General features: G+C 36.7%; 1 protein-coding gene and 1 pseudogene across 5 annotated transcripts in view; both read right to left on the bottom strand.

The window, feature by feature from the left end:
• BRAF (B-Raf proto-oncogene, serine/threonine kinase) overlaps positions 1-21,732 on the bottom strand; it is a 166,783-nt gene that overhangs the window by 116,704 nt on the left and 28,347 nt on the right. The gene's annotated exons all lie outside the window — the stretch shown is intronic.
• LOC121105962 lies at positions 18,553-18,651 on the bottom strand (annotated as a pseudogene).

Here is a 21,732-nt window from a genome sequence, read left to right as displayed (position 1 = left end):
TCTATCATGCAAACTAATAAAAAAAAACTTTACTGACTATGTTAATACCAGATAAAGTAGACTTCAAGGAGAAAAAGAGGGAGAAAAAGTGACATTACACAATGATGAAAGGGTCGATTCACTAAGACACAAGTATCCTATTGTGCACCTACTAACAGAGCTTTAAAAAACATGTAATGAAAGCTCACAAAACATTAAAGGAAAACAAATTCACAATTATACTCGATGACTTCAACACTCCTCTTTCAGTAACAGAACTAGCTGAAAGACTAGAAGACAATAGAAGAAATGAACATCTTCAATCCACTGGACCAAATTATATTTACATAGCACTCTACTTAACAATACAATACAAATTCTTGTAAAATGCACACAGAACATTCACAAAGATAGATCATATTCTAAATCAAAACAAACCTTGACAAGTTTAAAAGAATACAAACTATGTTCTCTGACCACAAAAGAATTAAACTAGAAACAATGATAACTGGAAAACCTCCAAACACTTGGAAATTAAACAACACACTTCTTAATAATCCTTGGGTCAAAAAGGAAGCCCCCAAACCACAGTCTATTATCCTTCCTAGGCAAAGATGCAAAAATCATTAACAATATATCAGCAAACAATCCAGCAATTATAAAAAGAAGTAAAAATGAAAATACAACATACTGAATTCGTAGGATGAAGCTAAAGTAGTAAAGGGGACTCTATGCCTTTAAATTTATATCATTGTATTAGAAAAGAAAAATGGTCTCAAATTCATCTTAAGAAACTAGAGAAAAAGCAAAATAAACTCAAAAAAGTATGACAGATAATAAAGAGCAGAAATAATTAAATTGTAAACAGAGGGGAAAATATATTTAAAAACTTAAACTGTTAAAAAAGACAATAGGGGGCACCTGGGTGGCTCAGTCAGTTAAACGTCTGCCTTTGGCTCAGGTCATGATAGCCTGCTTCTCCCTCTCCCACTGCCACTCCCCCTGCTTGTGCTCTGTTGTGCTCTCTCTCTCCCTCTCAAATAAATTAATTTAAAAAATTAAAAAGATAATAGACTCAAAGTGGAGTCACTTGTGCTAAGCCCACATCACCATCCGAGACTTAATACCTGATATAGTTTCGGTTTCCCCCAGGAATTTAACCTTAACCAGTCAGACTGGAATACTTAGTCAGTAATTTGCCTGATAGACCCATGCTGTTCACCCCCCCACACACAAAAAAGAAAGGTGACCTTGCTTGAAAAAAATCATCTCTTTGCTAGAATAACTTCCTTGTCCTACCTCATTCTGCCTATAAAATCTTCCCTTTTGCAGAGCTCTTTGTAGCTCCTTTCTATCTGTTGGATGTGATGCTGCCCAATTCATGAACTGTTGAATAAAGCTAACAGAATCTTTAAAATTTACTCAGTTGAATCTTGTTTTTTAACAAACTAAAGCTAGTTCTTTGAAAACATCAATAAAATTTATAAACCTCTAGTAAGAATGACAAAGAAAAAAGAGAAGACACAAATTACCAACATTAATAATGAAAGAATAAACTACAGACCCTCAAAGACATTTAGAGGTTGATAATAAAAGAATACTATGAAAAACTCAAAACGTACATAAATTCCAAAACTGAGAAGAAATGAACCAATTCCTCAAAAACCACACACACACACACACACACACACACACACACACACAGAAAATAACAAGTGTTGGGGAGACTATGAAGAAACTGGAACCCTCATTTATTACTGGTGAGAATGGAAAATGATGCAGCCACTCTACCAAGTTTGCTGGTTCCTCAAAACAACAAAAAACAACATAGAATTACCATCTGACCCAGCAATTCCACTCCCAGGTATACACCCAAAAGAACCAAAAACAGGTACCCAAATACTTGTACACCAATATTCATAGCAGCATACTCACAATAGTCAAAAGTTGCAAGTAACCCCCAAACATCAATGGATGAATGGATAAACAAACTGTGGTATACACGGACAACGTGAAAGACAACAGACACTAAAGGTCATATGTTTTATGATTCCGTTTGTATAAAATAAGAATAGGGGTGCCTGGGTGGCTCAGTCGTTAAACATCTGCCTTCGGCTCAGGGTGTGAACCTGGTGTTCTGGGATCGAGCCCCACATTGGGCTCCTCTGCTGGGAGCCTGCTTCTTCCTCTCCCACTCCCCCTGCTTGTCTCTCTCTCACTGGCTGTCTCTCTCACTGGCTGTCTCTGTGTCAAATAAATAGATAAAATCTTAAAAAAAAAAAGCTATAACATATTAAGAATAGATAAATCCATAGTAACAAAAAGCAAATTGGTGACTGTAAGGGGTTGGGGGAGGGAAAAATGGAGAGAGATTTGTTAGTGGTACAGGATTTTTAGAGTGATGAATGTATTCTGAACTAGACAGAAGTGGTGGTTGCACAACATTGTGAGTGTACTAAATGTCACTGAATTTTTCACTTTAAAATACTTATTTTATGTTATGCGAATTTCACCTCAATTTGCAAAAAACAGGAATGCAGGACTAACACATGTGACAACATATAGGAACTTTGAAAATATTAAGTAAATGAAGACAGACATTAAAGGCCACAAGCTGTAGGATTCCTTTTATATGAAATATCTAGAACATGCAAATCTATAGACACAGAGAGATTGGTGGATGCCAGGGGATGGAGGAAAAGAAAGAATGGGAAGTGACAGCTAATGGGAATAGGGTTTCTTTTTGGAGTAATCATCATTTTTCAGAATTAGATAGTAATGATGGTTCTACAACTTTGAGTATACTAAAATCTACTGACTTGTACACTTTAAAAGGACAAATTTTATGGTATGTGAATTATATTTCAAATTAATCTTAGAATGGGGAAGGGGAGAAAGCTAAGGATCAGTACTTACAAAGCTAATTACTTATTAGAACACAAAGGAGATCTCAGGAGTGCCAAAATATATTTATAACCCTCTTTCTCTATCCATAAGATAGCCAAACTGTAAATTAAAACAGCTAAAAAGTAAAAATCAATCAATCAATCAAAATAACCTATGAATCCAGCCACTGGGAAGCTTTTTAAAATTCAACTTCCAAATAACTCCTCAATTAAAGAAAAATCCACAACTGAAAGCACAATATTCAGAAATGACTGATAATAAAACATTACATATCAATGTAGCCAAAGCAATACTTAGAAAATCAAGAGACTCTATTATGGACAATGCTGCTATGAACATTGGGGTGCATATGGCCCTTCTCTTCACTACATCTGTATCTTTGGGGTAAATACCCAGTAGTGCAATGGCTGGATCATAGGGTAGCTCAATTTTTAACTTTTTAAGGGACCTCCACACTGTTTTCCAGGGTGGCTGTACCATCTTGCATTCCCAACAACAATGTAGGAGGGATCCCCATTCTCCACATCCTCTTCAAAATTGTTGTTTCTTGCCTTGTCAATTTTTGCCATTCCAACTGGCATAAGGTGGTATCTTAGTGTGGTTTTGATTTGAATTTCCCTGATGGCTAATGAACATTTTTTCATGTGTCTGTTAGCCATTTGTATGTCATCATTGGAAAAGTGACTGTTCATATCTTCTGCCCATTTTATGATTTGTTTATTTGCTTCTCGTGTATTGAGTTTGAGAAGTTCTTTGTAGATCTTGGATACCAGTCTTTTATCTGTAGTATCATTTGCAAATATATTCTCCCAATCCGTGGGCTGCCTCTTAGTTTTTTTGACTGTTTCCTTGGCTGTGCAGAAGCTTTTTATCTTGATGTAGTCCCACAAGTTCATTTTATCTTTTGTTTCTCTTGCCTTCGGAGATGTGTCATGAAAAAGGTTGCTGTGGCCGATGTCGTAGAGGTTGCTGCCAATGCCCTCCTCTATGATAAATCGTGGAAGGAGCCGAGATGCCCTTCAACAGATGGCTGGATTAAGAAGATGTGGTCCATATATACAATGGAATATTACTCAGCTATCAAAAAGAATGATTTCTCAACATTTGCTGCAACATGGACAGCACTGGAGGAGATAATGCTAAGTGAAATAAGTCAAGCAGAGAAAGACAATTATCATATGGTTTCTCTCATCTATGGAACATAAGAACTAGGAAGATCGGTAGGAGAAGAAAGGGATAAAGAAAGGGGGGATAATCAGAAGGGGGAATGAAGCATGAGAGACTATGGACTCTGAGAAACAAACTGAGGGCTTCAGAGGGGAGGAGGGTGGGGGAATGGGATAGGCTGGTGATGGGTAGTAAGGAGGGCACGTATTGCATGCTGCACTGGGTGTTATACGCAACTAATGAATCATCGAACTTTACATCAAAAACCAGGGATGTACTGTATGGTGACTAACATGATATTATAAAAAATATATTATTATAATAAAAAAAAAAGAAAAGAAAATCAAGAGACTCAAATGTACTTATCAGAGGAAAAAAGAGTTTTGAAAATAAATTATTTGATGTAAGACAGAACAATAATTACAACAAAAAACCCTGAATAAAAAGAAAATAAATTTTAATAGCCAAAATTAATGAAGAAGCAAATGAAAAATCAAGTGCATTAAGGGGCACTTCGGTGTCTCAGTCAGTTGAGTGTCCGACTCTTGGTTTTGGCCCAGAGTTTTAGTCACGAGATCAAGCCCCAGGTTGGGCTCTGCAATCAGCGGGGAGTCTGTTTGGGGATTCTCTCCCTCTGCCCTCCCCCAACTCGTGTGCATGTGCATGCTCTTGCATGCGCTCTCTCTCTCTAAAATAAATAAACCTTTAAAAAAATTAAGTGCATTAAGTTAAACTAAGGATTAATTCATTGAAGAAATTTATATTGATCAATCCCCTGAAAATTTCAACAAGGAAATAAAATACAATAAGAATCAAAAAGGTTAAAAAAATGCAGATAAAGATGAAAGATATGGAGGACAGTATTACAAACAACTTCAATAAATGAAAATTTACTTGAAACAGATATTTACATGAAAATCTAAGTTGCCAAAATCAACTCAAGAAAACTTGGAAACCCTAGGCAGTAAGCTGTAAAGAAACTAAAAGGATGTAAAAAGTGTATCTAAAAGAAACACCAGGGCCTAAGGTTTTTATCCCTTTCCTTAAAGGGATGAAGGATAACAGGTGCCATTTTATCTTCCACCAAGGTCTGCAGATGCCAAGTGGCTGGAGTTCCCTAACTTTAGTAAACAACTGACACACACACACTCAGGTAGTTTTGCACTCAAACTCAGACTTAAATCCCCCTTTTGACTAAAGGAGTTGATAAAATACCTGTTTTCAGATACTTCCTATCACACATACACACAATAACACAGAAAAGAGAGACAGAGAATCAACAGATGAACACATTGAGATGGCACAACATTAGTGGCCTGAATGTCCAACAATTTTCTCTTACTACCTTACAGAAGAGGACAAGTGTCAATTGCCCTAATAATTCAAAATATTGAAAGGGAAATGGAATTTTTGCTTTTGCTACTATTTATCTAGTTATTGTTAAAACTTAAATTCAGGGGTGCATGGGTGGCTCAATTGGTTAAGCATCTGCCTTCAGTCAGGTCATGATCCCAGGGTCCTGGGATCGAGCCCCACATAGGGCTCCCTGCTCACTGGGGAGCCTGCTTCTCCCCTTCCCTCTGCCACTCCCCCTGCTTGTACTCTCTGTCAAATACATAAATAAAATCTTTAAAAAATATATTAAAAGTTAAATTCAAAAGGTTCCCTAGATCAAAAATACTCTGGCCACTGATTAAATGTTATTTTTTTCCAATATAAAGACTATAGCCAATACAATTTACATAATCAATACAGAAAAATTTATACAATTTTAAGAGTTAACACCAAAAGAACAAAACAGCTCAAATGGCCAGATTCACTTTTCTGCTTATCTTTGATTATTCCCAGCCCCAACTTACATAATAGACATTAAATATAGCTAACGAGAAATAAAATGGAAGATAGTTTCATCAACATGACAACTCTGTGAAATTAACTTAAACTCTATCACAAACTTTAAAATGACTTTTTATCAGTCATTTTAAAGTCCACCAACAGTTGGCTTATATGAACAAACTCAGAAATAATACACAGAAACTAATGACAGTGGTTACATGTGAAAAATAAGACTAGAGGTCTGTCAGAATGGAAGTTAAAGATACCCGTCCTTGAATATGTTTTTGTATTTTTAAAATTTTTTGGCAATTTTCAATAAAAACTAGTTACAAATTTTTTAAATTATATATAAATTTAAAGCCATAATGAATCAGTGTAATCACTCTATTAACAGGTTTGTGTGTGTGTGTTTTTGTTTTTTGTTTTTGGCATATCAAGACCAAGTATTAATCAGGTAAAGAATTTATCTAATTAAGCTAAGTTTTTATGATTAAAACTATATTCAAATAAAAGGGTTAAAGAAAAAATGTTTACTGAAATTTACTGATTTAAATAAGATTATAAGAAAGTAATATTTCTAAAGAGATATATACATATCAGATAAATCTGATTCTTCTAGAGTGTTTTGTGGTTATTTTTGGTGGATCCAGTTTATGTCATCCTACTTTAACATTTAAGGAGAATTTTCAATACTAATACACACTCATGTATATTTTATGATCTTATGTGTATTTTTTGGGTGCATAGTTCTGTGAATTTTATTTAAATTCAATTAATTAACATATAATGTGTTATTTGTTTCAGGAGTACAGGTCTGTGATTCATCAGTCTTATATAATACCCAGTGCTTATCAAAACACATACCCTCCCCTCAATGTCCTTACCCAGTGATCTTACACATATTTTAGAAATAAGCCAGCTAACTATAGCTCACACAACAAAAAAATAGCCACAAATGAGGACGTTTTGACATTTCTAAGGATACACCCATCATTCTACATCTAACAGTCTAAACTTGAAAGTTTCTATACTTTGCAAGCAAAATACTGATGCTAAACCAATCCAGTGCCATTTCATTCACAGACTTCACACACACACACACACACACATACACACACACACACACACACACACACACCCCTTGTTCCACAAAAGTCAAATAAGGACATTAAAAAAAAAAATCAGTTCATAATTTTCCCTTCCACCTTTCCTCAATTCTATGACTCTGGAGTAATCAATGTTAACATTTTCGGTCAGGCTCTTCCATATTTTTCTCTCTGCCTTTACATTCCTTTTAAAAAACAAAACCAGGATTATACTTGATTTATTATTACTTGGCAACTATCATTGTTCTGGTAATTTTGTGTTCAAGCTTACTCAACCATATATTAAGACATACACATTCTGGTTATTGGAACACTTTGCTCAACAATGCTGTAGTACACAATAGTTAAACAGTTATACATTTACCAAGGCTTTTATTTTTGTGGAATAGATTCCCTAAAGGGCAATTGCTGGATTAAAGGATGGATACAAACACACAGTTTTTAAAATTTGTAATAAACGTTAACATATACTTTTGCAAAAGGCCTTAGAAAGTATCAATCCTTTCTTTTTTATTAATTTTTTTTAAAGTAGGTTCCATACCCAGCATGCAGGGCTTGAACTCCCCACCCTGAGGTGAAGACCTGAGCTGAGATCAACAGTTGGACACATAACCAACTGAGCCACCCAATGAGCACCCCTAGAAATTCTCAATCCTTAATCAGTATCTGTATCTCAATCCTACCAGCAACTCAGTCTCATCATGGCCAAACAGGTGCTGATAGGTTGCTGATTTTCCCATACTCCAGCTAAAAAGTGATGTTACTATTATTTTTTTTTTATTTTTTTGCTACTACACCGATGGACAAAACAATAATTTTGCTGTTAATACCAACTTCCTGGGGGCACCTGGGCAGCTCAGTTGGTTAGTGTCTGCCTTCAGCTCAGGTCATAATCCCAGTGTCCTGGGATGGAGCCCCACATCAGGATCCCTGCTCCACAGGGAGCATGCTTCTCCCTCTCCCTCTGTCTGCTGCTCCCCCTACTTGTGCTGTCAAATAAATAAATAAAAATCTTTAAAAAAAAAAAATAAACTTCTTTTTCTACTAATGAGATTATCTACACAGATATTATGAATCTGCATGTCAGCTTATATCCTTTGTCCACTTTTAATGTAGTGTTATTTTCTTATCAATTTGTGAGAGCTCTCTGTATATTAGGACTATTAATCCTTTGTTAAGTGTCAGGGGTTTTTTTTAGTTTTTTTTTTTAAGATTTTATTTTTTTGAGAGAGAGAGAGAAAGAGAGAGATAAGGAGCATGCGGGGAGAGTAGAGGGAGAAGCAGACTCCTTGCTGAGCAGGGAGCCCTATGTGGGACTTGGCCTGAGCTGAAGGCAGATGCTTAACTGACTGACACCCAAGTGTCAGTTTTTCCACTGTATATCACATCTTTCCTTTTATGTGCACACTGTTTTCTTACAAAAACCTGAATTGTTATATATTTAAGTGTGTCAATCTTTTCCTTTATACTTCTTGGATTTCCTAACTTGCTTAGTTCTGCTCCATCCTCCAAACTGAAAAAAGCACTAGAGCTTCCTAGTGGCTAAGAGCCTGGGCTTTGTGGTCCTCATACTTTGGATTAAACCTTATTTCACCACTAACTAGTTGTGAATACTTGGGCAAGTTCCTAATTTGTCTCCTCAACTATAATGAAAGTACCTACTTCATAAGGTAGTTAGGGGAGGGATTAAATTAATATATGTCAAAACCTTAGAACAGAACATACAGAATTACTCAAAATGCTTGTGTTTATTATTTTAAGTTGGATCTAGAATTAACAACGGTCCTAACTTTACCACGCACAGAATCACTAAAGCAGCTTGTTAAAATATAGATTGTAGAGCCTCACGCTCAGAGTTTCTGATTCAGTGAGTCCACAGTAGAGACTGCATTTTTTAATAGGGTTCCAGGCCATGCTGATGCTGCTGGTTGTGGGCACCTCACTTTCAGAACCACTTATTTAGGATTAAAAGAATGTTTCTTAATCTCTAAAAAGTTAATGTTACAGTATATGGGATCAGTTTTCCACAGATGTTGATTTCCAGTTTATTTAATTACATCTCCTTAGCGTACAGATAGTGTACATGGGATATATATTTATATTGGTTCCTTTCACGTCTGAAAATACCTTGGCCAGGTATGGGATTCTCAAATGCACTTTTTTCTCTCCATAGAGAGAAATGCCAATGTTGACTTATCTTTCATTTCTGTTCTGTCTACAAGCTTCTGATCATCTGTATCCCTGATACTCAGGAATCTCATCAGGAAATGTAACTTTTGCTTGTTATTCTTTCTTCAGCTCAGAGATATAGTCTTCTATCGTTTTTTACTTCTCTGCTTTTTTCCTTCCAGAAATCCCTTAATTCATATATTAGATTTCCTGAGTATATATTCTAAGTCACTCACAGTTTTACTCATGAATCCCACTTCTGTGTATTTTTCCTTTTTTCACTGTCAAATACTGATTAATCACTTACGTACCCAAGACTATTTTAGGCCACACAGCAGTGAACAAAATCCCTGGCCTCACAAAGTATACAGTCAGGTAGGGGAACAGACAAATAGGAAAACAAACGTATCACTTAATTTCCAACAGTGTTAAGTGCTTAGAAGAAAATTCAATAGAGGAGAGGCTCTTTTAGAAAGAGCAGTTTGTGGTCAAGAAAGGTCTTATCAGAGGTGGTGACGTTTGAACAGATAGGAGAATGACCCGAGGAAGCTTGGGAGAATACCCCTCAGGCAGAGAAAGAAACCAGCAACTACTGAGAAAAGCCCTAGGTTAGAAGTGGGCCCTAGAGATCGCAGAAAACAGGAAAGCCAATGTAGCTGGTGTTAAGAAAATGCAGATAGGGCAAAACAACAGTTCTCAAACTTCTTGGTCTTGGGATTGCTTTACACTCTTAAAAATTACTGAGGATCTCTAAAAGCTTTTGGTTATATGGGCTATATCTATTGATATTTACCATATTAGAAAATAAGAGAGAGAAATTGTTAAAGTATTCATTTAATAAGAAATCCATTATGTAACATTTTTAAAGTACATTGTCCAAAACAAAAAAAAAATTAGTGAGAAGAATGACACTGTTTTACATCTTTACAATTCTTTTTAATGACTAGCTTAATGGAAGATAGCGGGACTCTAATATGTTTCTGCATTAATCTGTAGCAGTAACACACATCAATGAACAACTGGAAACTCCATTTTACATTCACGAAAATCCAACTAAAAATTAAATAACATCTTGGCATGTTTTATATTAACATCCTGGTATTTTTATACCCCTGTGGATCCTCAAAGAGCCTTGGGGGCCTCTGGCTATCCCCACATTTTGAGAATCACTAGTTTGGAAGATAAAGTGACAGAGGCTGGCAGGGGCCAGATTATACAGACATTGAAAATCATAGTTAAAAAGTCTAGGTTCCCTTTTAAATGAATGTGGTTTTCTTTTCTCTTTTCTTTTTTTTTCTTTTCTCTTCTTTTCTTTTTTAAGATTTTATTTATTTGAGAAAGAGCACGAGGGGTGGGAGAGACAGAGCAAAGGAGAGAGAGAAGGCTGACGCGGCTGGATCCCACTTAACCGACTTGACCAAGCCACCCAGGCTCCCCTTAAAGTGTGGTTTCCTAAACAAAGAAGCAACATAAATTACATCTTAAATGATCACTCCCATTGCTATGTAGAGAAGACAATGTAAGATGGCAAGACCATTTAAAAGCTTATTGCACTAAATGGGGAGATGAAAATAGCTAAGACTAAGGTGGTGGCAATGAAGTCGTGAGAAGTGGTATGGTGGTTCAACATAATATTTCAAAGGTAGTGCCAATGGAACTCACTAGAAGATTGGATCCTGGATATGAAGAAAAAAGATCTTACTTATCTTGCAGAACACAAATTTGGTTCTTGGCCATTATTTCTTTTTTTCAGTTTGTCTCTGAAATTTATACATTTGGGAATTAGTTTCGGAGAAAATTCTCCTGGCTCCATGTTTGAAATTTTTCCTTTATCAGATTACTTCTTACCATTTGCCCTGCTATCACCTTAGTCCAAGTGACCATCATCTCTCCCCTAGAATCTCCAATGATTTGTTCACTGAATTCACAGATGATTAAAGTAAAAAGAAAACAGGAAATTGTGGATAATGCATTTTAAGTATGGCTGACGCATGCAAAAACACATGGAACTCCACTCAAGAGCATTTAATCAAACAAAAGGCATAGGACAATGCATTTTTATGTTTTAAATTAAAATATGGTATTTACATCTTAATTTCCTTAAATTTTCCTTAAAAATTTTTCCACTTTAACCATCTTGAATTAACAACCAACTGCTGGTACTGATAACATAATACAAGCACTTACTTAAATAGCAAATGTAAATAGCAACATACTCTTCCTTCGCTCTTAAAGGACATCTCAAGTTTAAAGATCACAGCTGTGGAGGTAATACACATTACTAATCTATGAAAACTCAAATAAACCTTAAATTGATAAAATATTCAAACAGGAAAGAAATGAGGTATTTGCACATGTAATTCCTGTAAAACTCTCTAGTTGTTGTAAAAAGAACAGAATGTCTACAGCCCTTTCTATTTAAAATATAAACAAGTTCTAGATCCAAACCTCTGTGTTGCTTTAGTCAACTTTGTTGATTTTTATCTCAAATAAGGAATAATAATATTATTTTTTTCTTTAATTTTTTTGAGTATAGTTGACACACAATGTTACATTAGTTGCAGGTACGCAACATAGCAGTTTGACAAGTCTATACATTATGCTATGTTCACAAGTGTAGCTACCACCTGTCACCACACTGTTTTTTTTTTTTCTTTTAAGCATAACTGAACTACCTGCTTCAAAGGAACACATAAAGGATAAATTTCCCTCTAGCTCTATGCTATGTAAAGCAAAGCAGTCACCTGATCTTCCTATTTCCTTGCCATCCCCCCCCGGCAAACATTCTGCACTGTGATCAAGGAGTCTACCTTTAACATATAGTTAAGATTTTAGCTGTTACATTTGGAATCCACCATAAGATGCCCTTCTGTACCATCTTACTAGCTCTTGTTTAGTAATACCTTATAACACCCTGTTATCCCCCCAGGGCAATTCTGTATTTCCTCCAGTTTCCTTTATTTACTTCTCCAGTTAGCCGTGTGAGATATTTTAAGATCTGACCTTTAAACTATGGTACACATTTTTTCAAGGCTTCTAAAAATGTTTTTAGGTATTTCTAGCTATTTAACATTGTTTAAATACTCAGTAAATGTGAGGCACTGTTGGAGTGCCAGACACATAAAACTCTGTCCCTATGCTTACAATGTATTGGAGAGACTTTTATTTAAACTATTCTAAGCCCACATTTTGTTTCAGTTCCCTTTTCTAAAGATGAATAACCACACAATGGATTATTTTGGCTTTTTCCCTTCCTGATAAACTATTATATGTACTCGAATGGTGATTACTTAATTATATACTGATTTATCCACAGACCTTTTTGCCCACTAACTAGAACTAACCCAAAATATGTTGTATATGTAAAATAAAAAGATAGCCATTTTATCGCATGTTCTGTGCTTGTCAGGTTATAAGTCAGGATACACACACACACACACACACACACACACACACACACATATACATACATACACGTTGGCTCATTTGATCATTACAACACAGTAAGATAGTATGTATTGCATTTTATAAATGAGTGGTAAGGTTCGTCAAGGTTAAGTAACTTGCCCAAATTCACAGCAAGAGGAATTTGAATCCAGATCCATCTCGCACAATAATAAGAAATAAAGATGGCATCTTCAATAAAGGCTTCAAACAAATCACAAATCCAATGACCATCTATGGTAGACCCTGACAATAAAACAGGATTTAACCAACATATCCATTATATGCAAAGAACTATAGGCTTTGGAGACATGGAGATAACCAGATTCTACTTTTTAGATAACAGTTTAAAAGGAGACATAAGCTATCTTTCACTTCTCTAGAAGACCCTAATTTAAGTCAGTTCCCCATTATAGAAGTTCTTAAACTTCCAGTTTCTTTCTTTTCTTTCTCTCCTTTCTCTCTGTTCCTCCCTCCCTCTTTCTTTCTTTTTCTTTCTCTATTTTATTTTTCAGTAATACCTACACCCAACATGGGGCTTGAACCTACAACTACAAGATCGAGTTGCATGCTCTACTGACCAAGCCAGTCAGGAGCCCTTTCTTAAACTTCCTGGTTTCAGAATCCCTTTTAGTTGACTAAAATCCCTCTTAAAAATTATGGAGGACCTTTCAGAGCTTTTATTCATGTAGGTTATAGCTTTCAATATTTACCATATTAAAAATTATAACCAAGAAATTTTTATATTTAATTCATTTAAAAATTACACACAAACCCGTTAACTCAACTGACTTTTTTTTTTTTTACAAAAAAAGCTACATTTTCCAAAACAACAAAATAATGAACAGAGAAACTGCTATTTCTTATATTTTTTATAATATCATTAGTATCTGTCTTAACAGAAGGCATCTGGATTCTCTTATCTTCTGCATTCAGTCTACTCTACTGTCACACATTTTATCACTGGCTCCTCAAGAGAGAATGAGAGTGAAAACGCAAGCAATATCTTAGTATTATTATGAAAATAGTTTTGAACTCAAGGACCCTCCAAGGGCATCCTTTACTATTCTTTCCTAGCACTTTTCAAAAATGTATAATTACATTTGTGTGCACAGATTTTGTTCAAGGTCTATAATATCTCTAGACTACAGGTCCCATACTGACTGTCTGTTTTTGTACATGAATATGTCCACAACGTCTACACATTGTGCCCAACACATAGTCATCACAAAAATTTCTACTGAATTATCACACTATAATAATATTAAGAAACTACTGTGGTTAAAAGAGGGTAAATGGACAATATGTGTCTGAAGGCAAATTTGAAAGGCTTCCTATTTGAGTTGGATCTTAAAGGATACTTGGAATTTTGTTAAATATGTGGGTGTAAGGGTATTCCAACCACAGTAAACAATCATCAGTGGCATCTAGGTACAAGTTATGTTCATAATTAAGTATTGTAATAATATGGTTTGGCTATAGCATAGGTAGGAGGGGCTTGGGAGGAGATAAAGATAATAAAGGTAAGCTGAAAAATCTTCAATGAAGTTTGGCTTTTGTTTTAAAAGCCAAATGGTAAATATCCATGGTTTAAATTCCTTACACCACTATTTACTAGATGGGCTTGGATATGTTTATTCCAAATCTTATCCTGCTCATAATTCATAGGGCTATTGTAATGGTTTTATGAGATCATAATTTTATGTGTTATTTTGTTTACTGTCATTATTCTAAACTATTATCCTTTCTCCCTGAACTACTACTTACAAAAGTATCTTTAAAAAAAAAAAAAGATTTATTTATTTGAGAGAGACAGAGAGAGAGAAAGAAAGTGGGGTGCAGGGGGAGGAGCAGAGGGAGAGGGACAAGCAGACTTCACATCAAGCGCGGAGCCAAGCATGGGGCTCAATCCCATGACCCCAAGATCATGACCAAGACTAGGATACTTAACCAGTTGAGCCATCCAGGTGCCCCTACTTAAAAAGGCGTCTCAACTGGTTTCCCCATTTCTTTTCCCCTACTCCCATTCCTCTCTCATCCATTCTCCACAGTCAGAGTGAAATCCCTAAAACTCAAATCTGATCACATCACTTTCCCTGCTTAAACCCTTTAATGGCTCCCCAGTGACTCAAAATAAAACCTAAACTTCTTAGCACAGATTACAAGATCCTAAATGATGCCGCAATGCCTACCTCCTGCCTTAGAGTCACTATTCTTCCCATCTCTTACTCAATAAACTCAACCACACTGACCTTCCAACAGGAAAGCCTTTACACAAGCTATTTTTGCTTCTTGGAAAACTCTGCCCAGCACTTTCCAAAGAAGCACAGCTTTTCCAGATAGAAGAGATCTTTAGATCTCACTTCCTCAGAGAGGCCTATCCTGATCACTCTCCCCTAGTCTATACACATTAAACTCCACAGTACCTGGTATTTTTTCCTTTGGGCACATAATCACAATTCAGAATCAGTGTGTATGTATTTTTTTATAATTTGTTTAATGGACATCTCCTGATTACAGAGACCACATCTAAGCCAGCATATACAGTAATTTTTTAAAATTTGCAGTTTTTATTGTTATAAATGTCTTTTGATCTGATTAGACATATATTTTAGATGTTTACTCTGGCAACAATGTTTAGGTTAACTAACAAGCCAGAGAGGCACTAGAGGCAAAGAGTACCATTAAAAGCATGCCACAATTATAGGCAAGAAGTAATGAGAGTCTGAACTACTGTTGATAGATTTAATATCCTCACAATAATCCTGTAAGGTAGCAAGGAGGAAGCTAAGGTTGCTCTGAGAGAGTAAAAGGCCATTCCCTAAGACAAAGTTTTAAAACTCTTCGTGTAATAATACAGCTATGAGTTTAGATGACAGAAAAGTAGGAAGCTGAGAGAAACTTTAATTCCAACTTCACAAAGTAAATCACAATTGTAATACTGAGGTGGGTACAAAAGAAACCCCTTTATTCAATGTAATAAAGTCTGGTGGTTGGTTAACTAAGAAGGTTCGTTAAATCAGAGAATCATAAGCAATGACAGAATCTTAAACATCTTAAAACTGTAAAATGAATAGTCATTCTCCAATCCCTGATGTAGGGCAAGGGATCTTCCCTTAAATATAACCCACACCAAATCCCACGGCAAGTATTTTTTTCAATGGGAACTATCAGTTAACCTGATGAGTTGGTTAAATGTAAGTCAGTTAAGAGAACTTAAACTATTTTCCCCTTTTGAATACTATAGTTGAAATGATGCAAACTGAATAGTAGTTAACAATGTGATGGCCAAATGCATGATTACACCTATGAGGGCACACAGGACACTCTTTATTAGGGTTATAGGCAGACGATATTATTTAGTAATGTATTCATCAAGAAAATTAAGAGAAATTCAGATTTTTCATATTTAATATTTACAGAGCCACCCTCACGTAGGGTTAATAGATAGATATGTCAGATATAGTTAAGAGGTATGTGGAAGACCTGGCATTCCATGAGGCAGAGTGCTTGATGGTGGTGTTCTCATTCTTCTTTGCACATTTGTCTTACTGTGACATGCTATAGCTTAAGTACTGAGTTAAGTAAATGTATGGTTATTATATAGTTTTAACTAAAGTAAACCTTATGAAACAGAAATGAGGCTTGAAAGGAATTCATACCAAAAAAATCTAACACTACTGCTGCTAGAGAAAAAGGCAAAGCTGAAATGTTGTGTGCTCCCAGTACAAGCTGTTTGGCAGCCACAATCAGGATTAAAACAATGATCTGATGCAGTGGTTCTCAACCAGGGGTGACTCTTGGCAATGTCTGAAGATATTTTGATTGTTAGAATTGAGGGGAGGGTACTATTGGCACCCAGTAGGTAGAGACCAGGAATGCTGCTTAACATCCTATAATGCAAAGGACAGCCCCCCAAGCCAAGAATTATCCACGCCAAAATGTCAACAGTGCCCAGTCTGAGAAATCCTGAAGAAGAAATTTATTTTTGTACAGAACTCACGTGATTTATAAGACAGACAGACACGTAGTGGGGGTAATGAATTTTACGGATAATACAAAAATTTCTGAAGTCTGAAGATTCAAGCAATGAAAGCTAATAAAGAGATATCAGTACATTGACATAAGTAGAGTTTACCAAAATTCTAATTTAAATTCCTAGCTAACACTTTGGAAAACAGTGTGGAGGTCCCTCAAAAAGTTAAAAATAGAGCTACCCTATGACCCAGCAACTGCACTACTGGGTATTTACCCCAAAGATACAGATGTAGTGAAGAGAAGGGCCATATGCACCCCAATGTTCATAGCAGCATTGTCCACAATAGCTAAATTGTGGAAGGAGCTGAGATGCCCTTCAACAGACGAATGGATAAAGAAGACGTCGTCCATATATACAATGGATTATTACTCAGCCATCAGAAAGAACGATTACCCAGCATTTGCGGCAACATGGACAGGACTGGAGGAGATTATGCTAAGTGAAATAAGTCAAGCAAAGAAAGACAATTATCATATGGTTTCACTCATGTATAGAACATAAGAAATAGCAGGGAGATCGGAAGGAGAAGGAAGGGAAGAATGGGGGGTAAACAGAAGGGGGAATGAACCACGAGAGCTTATGGACTCTGGGAAACGAACTGAGGGCTTCAGAGGGGAGGAGGCTGGGGGACTGGGATAGGCAGGTGATGGGTATTAAGGAGGGCACATATTGCATGGAGCACTGGGTGTTATACGCAATGAATCATGGAATACTACATCAAAAACTAAGGATGTACTGTATGGTGACTAACATAACATAATAAAAAATTTATAAGAGAAGTAAAAAAATAAATTCCTAGCTAAAAGAATCTGGTAAAGAAATGTTTTATTCTCGGGCACCTGGGTGGCTCAGTTAAGCGCTTGCCTTCGGCTCAGGTCATGATCCCAGGGTCCTGCGATTAAATCCCGCATCAGGTTCCCTGCTTGGCGGGGAGTCTGCTTCTCCCTCTCCCACCTGCTCATACGCATGCGCTTTCTCTCAATAAATAAATAAATAAATAAATAAATAAATTCTTAGAAAAAAAAGAAAAAAAGAAATGCTTCATTCTCTAGGACAAGCACAACCCAGGATATTAAATTGATTCAAGATAATAATCCAGACTGAAAACCATCAGTAGGAAACCAGTCAAGGTGCCAAAAGTATAAAGAGAACAACATGAGCCATCAATTGTGGTTAACAAACTCACAAGAAAAGTAACTGCAGGTGATACAACAGTAAGTGGGGAGGCTCCCACAGCATAGTGGTTAAGAGCATGGCCTCTGTAATCACAGTGCCTGGGTCCAAACTCCAGATCTTCCACTTAAGCAATGTACCCCTAGCCAAGTTGCATAACTTTTCGAAACCTACTGCTTCATCTACAAAATGGGAATTACAATATCTAATTCTTATGGCTCTTGTGAAAATATATGGTACAGCATAATAATTTAGAGCACAAGCTTTAAAATCAGAATTTCAGCCCTGACACTTGTTGGCTCTGTAATCCTGGACAAAGTACTTAACTCCCAAGTGTCGGTTTCTTCATCTATAAAACATATTTCAATCAAAATACGATAAATTTTATTATATAATTATGTAGAGAAGAGTTTATAAAACGTATCTACAGTTTAAAGAATAACTGTGAAGTTAAGAAACAGTACTGCCAGTACCTTAAAAGCTTCCCACATGTCCCTTCTCAATCACATCCACTGTTTGCCACTCCTCGGGTAATCACTATTACTCTTCACTTTTGTGGTAATTATTCTCTTGATTTTCCTTATAATTCTGTAGCTATATTTGCATCCCTGAACAATACAGTTAATTCCATGTCTTTGAACTTTTTATAAATAGAATCATGTTGCATTAATTTTTTGTGACTTGTAACGTTTGACTAATATATTATGTTTGTAGGATCATACACATCGGTGAAGGAGCTGTGTTTTTCCCTGGTCTATTTGAACTAAGTTTTTATTAAACTAATAAGAACAGATACTACACTTGATCTTAGCCAAAAGGCCAAGAAGTGACAAATCAAATTTTTATTCCATAAGTGAATACAACACCATGATTTACCTATATAATCCACTGCTGATGGACATTTGAATTTTTTCCTTGTATTCTGGAGTTAAAATGAATAATGCTGCTATGAAGAGTCATAACCACATGCCTCCTAGTCCACATATTCACAGATTTTCTCTAGGGCAAAGGCTGGTTCTCAAATTATGATTCCTGGACCAGCAGTACCAGTACCTGGGACTATCAGGCTCCACCCCATTTCTCCTGAATCCGAAACCCTGGGGGTGTGGCCCAGCAGTCTGTTTTAATAATCCTTCCAGGGGATTCTGATATCAAGTTTGACAACCACTGGTCTAGGTTAAATACCCAGGAGTGGTATGGCTGGTTGTAGAACATCCTATTATTTTCCGAAGTGGTTCTTCTAATTTATATTCCCACCAGCAGTGGAAGAGCTCCCACTGTTCCATATCCTCACCAATGCTTGATACTGTTCAAATGTTTCATTTCTGCCAATTTAATCTGTATAAAATAGTCTCCCATGGTTTTAATTTCAATTTTCCTAATTGTTGATGAGATTAATGATCTTTGCATTTGCTTATTAGTCTTTTTTTTTTTTAATTCAAATGTCTGCTCCAGTTTTTTGCCCTTTTTTCTATTTGGTGTTATGACTTTGTCTTAGTGATTCATACTTCTTTAGGTATATACTTCATACCAGTTGTCCACTCCTTATATGTTGTGGTAGGTAACAAGATTAAGTTATTTGTGGCCTCCATGCTGGGAAATCTCTCTCACTCTCTTTTGGATCTTTCACTGTGGAAAAACCCAGCTGCCACTCTGTGAGGTGACCCTGTGAAGAGGACCATGTGAGTGAATTTGGATGTGGATCTTCTGAAGCCCCTGCCACAACCACTTGAGGAGCACAGGAGATTCGCCCTCGGTCCAGCCTTGAGCCAACTACAGACCTAGGTGACTGACACCCTGACTTCAGCCTCTTGAAAGACCATGAGCCAGAACCACCCAGCTAAGCTGCTCTCAGACTTCTGACCCACAGAAACTGTAAGATAAATGTTTACTGTTTTCAGCTGCTAAATTTTGGGATGACTTACTACACAGCCATGGGTAATTAATACCTGGATATTACAAATATCTTCTATTCTGTACCTTGGTCTTTTCAGCCTCTTAAGGGGGTCTTAATAAACAGAAGCTTCTATTTTCAATGTAGCCAAATTTATTGATTTTTATGGTTTTTGATTTTTGTTAAAGATTTATTTGAGGGAGAGAGAGTGAGTGGGGGTGGGGAGCAGAGGGAGAAGGAGAGAGAAAATCTTCCAAGACTTGCCGCTGAGCGTGGAGCCCAACATGGGGCTCAATCCCTGGACCCCAAGATCATGACCTGAGTTAAAACCAAGAGTCAGATGTTCAACCAACTGAGCCACCCAGGCGCCCCTGGTGTTTTCAGTCTTAAGAAATCTTTCCCTGCTTTGAGCTCATAAAAGTATGCTCCTTTAAAAAAAAAAAAAAAAAAGCTTTCTTGGGGGACCTGGGTGGCTCAGTCAGTTAAGTGTCCAACTCTTGGTTTCCGCTCAGGTCATGATCCTGGGGTCCTGGGATCAAGCCCCCTGTTGGGCTCCCTGCTCAGTGGGGAGTCTGCTTGTCTCCCTCTCCCTCTGCTACTCCCTCTCTCTCTTTGGAATAAATAAATAAATCTTTTTTAAAAATAAAATAAAATTTTAAGGGGCGCCTGGGTGGCACAGCGGTTAAGCGTCTGCCTTCGGCTCAGGGCGTGATCCCGGCGTTATGGGATCGAGCCCCACATCGGGCTCCTCTGCTATGAGCCTGCTTCTTCCTCTCCCACTCCCCCTGCTTGTGTTCCCTCTCTCGCTGGCTGTCTCTATCTCTGTCAAATAAATAAATACAATATTTAAAAAAAAAAAAGATAAGACTTCCTTAATCCATTTTTTCAGTCAACAAATTTGAATGCTTGCTACATGTGAGGCACTGCTGGGCCCTGGTTATTATCTTAGTGAACATTAGACATGACTCTTACCCAAAGATCACATTCAAATCCATTTCTAGTGATATCTAAGATTTTTAATATACCACTTTGTAAAATACCAGGTGAGTGCCAGGACTGCCAACAAACTTATCACTGTAATTTTATTATCTGATTTTTATATTTAAAATTTTTCCTGATTATGGGGTACCTGGGTGGCTCAGTCAGTTAAATGTCCAACTCTTGATCTCAGGGTTGTGAGTTCAAGCCCTGCATTGGGCTCCATACTGAGCATGGAGCCTACTTAAAAAAAAAAAAAAATTCCTAGTTGTATATGTGTTTTCTTTATATTTTCTTTTATTTCGATTTCTTTTAACAGTAGGAAGCTTAGAAGTAGGCAGGTTTTACTTTAAATAGATCCTTAAGAGTGTCAATTGGATTACAGCCTTGTTAGAAAGGGAGGGAGGATCTGCTTGTTGTCTTGAGCAGTTTTGCAACCTTGGAGAGCGAATGAGGGAGGGTGACTTAGAGGGTCCTACAAGCCTGGATTTTGCGGCCTAGCCTGTGTGTCAGGTGTCTGAGGAGCCTACAAAAAGAAAAGGGAAAATGAGTAACAAAATGACAGGTGAACTGAGAGGTTTCTAATGAATCTTATATGCTTATGTGGAGGTATGTGGGTGAATACAAGCTGGTGAATTAGTTGGGAAAGGATATACTTGTTTGAAACATTTGCTTATTGTATTAAATGAAGTTGAACTCCCTCTTACTGTGCACAAAAATCAATTCCTAGTAGATCGAAGGTTAAATACAAAAAGACAAACTCAGAAAGCTTTTAAAATTTTATTTTATTTTATTTTATTTTTTTTATTTTTTTTTTAAAGATTTTATTTATTTATTTGACAGAGATAGAGACAGCCAGCGAGAGAGGGAACACAAGCAGGGGGAGTGGGAGAGGAAGAAGCAGGCTCATAGCAGAGGAGCCCGATGTGGGGCTCGATCCCATAACGCCGGGATCACGCCCTGAGCCGAAGGCAGACGCTTAACCGCTGTGCCACCCAGGCGCCCCTTAAAATTTTATTTTATTTTTAAAAAAGATTTAT

The sequence above is a fragment of the Ursus maritimus genome, unplaced genomic scaffold (assembly GCF_017311325.1).
Source record: "Ursus maritimus isolate PB19 unplaced genomic scaffold, ASM1731132v1 scaffold_3, whole genome shotgun sequence".
In the NCBI taxonomy this organism is placed as follows: domain Eukaryota; kingdom Metazoa; phylum Chordata; class Mammalia; order Carnivora; family Ursidae; genus Ursus; species Ursus maritimus.
Note: the sequence above shows the minus strand (reverse complement) of the source record. Positions and strands in the feature narration are given on the sequence as shown.